We start from the raw sequence: 1,492 nt of genomic DNA on the forward strand, positions 1-1,492 counted from the left end.
TAAATTTTTTCCAGTCGTCGTGCGTAAAATCTGCCATGGGAACATTGGCCGAAATTATAGACTGTACACTATATGCCAAATTTTTCAATTCTTCCGCGAACCACACTATGCAGTCCTCACGGCGAAATCGATAACCTGATAGCGAGTTGTCGTAGGAGCAATGCACGTAATACCCGATACTGAGGACGTTGTGGTGTTGATACGTGTGCGTAGCGGATTGTGAATCGCTATCCACCTTTTCCAATGCACACTCAAGATCGGCGTAAACTATGAACGGGATGCGCTCTTTCCGGCAGAGGTTGCGAAAGCACAGCCATTTGTCGTCCTCGCTCGGTAGTCTGATTGCGCAATCATTCAGTTTTCCACAATCCTCGCTGGGTCTCCAATTTTGCGCTCGTGCTAAAGTAGTGAAGGCATCTGGAAACAATTATTATTGTTATCATTATTATTATTATTATTATTGTTACGTACCTATTGCAGAAATATTTCCTGTTCGTGTTTCTGGTATCTGCGATCTCACAAGGCGGGATAGATCTTTAATGAGCGCAAAGTGTCCCGCGCTATCGTCCTCCACGTACAGCAGGTTTACGTGCTTGCTTCTCTTTCGATCGGCGAGTCGTATCGGCACAATCCCCTTCTCATCGGTGTAGACATTGATTGAAATGTCGTTTAGAGCTTCAAATTTTTTAATTTGCCTCAATGTCATCGGAAATTCAATGCTCGCGAGATTCAGTACCGATGATGTTCAATATGTATGACTATCAACGGGATGCAGAGCGGCAACCACCGACCACGCGAAACACGCATTATCTGTGGATTGCACGTTGATAACCGCTCTCTTTAACATAATTTCTCACGGAAGTTTGATGTGACATCCCGCGCGCAGGGAATTTAGTTTATTCGCGTTCACCGCCAAATTTAGTATACGCGACAGTGCCCATCCGCTGTCGCGTTCCTGGAAATCTTCCAACGATGCTAGGATAGGCTCCACGATGCGCGTCACGTACCACTCGCGCAAATCGGTACATCGAAAGACTTCAACGTTCCGGGTGGCGATGCTCTTGTTCACGCGTTTGTCATCAGCCACAAACTCACCATTAAAAATAGTGTTTATTTTTATAGAGCCATATCTCTGCATGATACACTAAGTATTAATGTTTTACATAATTTGCTTATTTATATTAAGTGGCGTGAACTGCAGCAGTAAGAAGCCCGATGTTTAGAACAGAAAATAAAATAAAAAAAAAGGTTTTGATATAAGTGTGAAGAGAAAAAAAATATAAAGAAAAGAAATAAAAAAAATTAAAAGAAAATGCTTGTATAGTAACTAGAGTTCATAACGGCTGGCAGTTATCGCTGCGTTCAGAGCGTTTTATACTAAAATCTTATAATAGTCGGCAATATATATATATATATGGGGCATTCTTTCTCAACCGGACACCCCCCTCTGCCCAGAATTCATATGAACCAAAAAAATTTTTTCAGGGCTGAA

General features: G+C 42.0%; 1 pseudogene; it reads right to left on the reverse strand.

The window, feature by feature from the left end:
* Positions 1-267: 267 nt before the first annotated feature.
* On the reverse strand, positions 268-706 carry LOC108762699 (uncharacterized; annotated as a pseudogene).
* Positions 707-1,492: the final 786 nt, after the last annotated feature.

The sequence above is a fragment of the Trachymyrmex cornetzi genome, unplaced genomic scaffold (assembly GCF_001594075.2).
Source record: "Trachymyrmex cornetzi isolate Tcor2-1 unplaced genomic scaffold, Tcor1.1 scaffold318, whole genome shotgun sequence".
Classification (NCBI taxonomy): domain Eukaryota; kingdom Metazoa; phylum Arthropoda; class Insecta; order Hymenoptera; family Formicidae; genus Trachymyrmex; species Trachymyrmex cornetzi.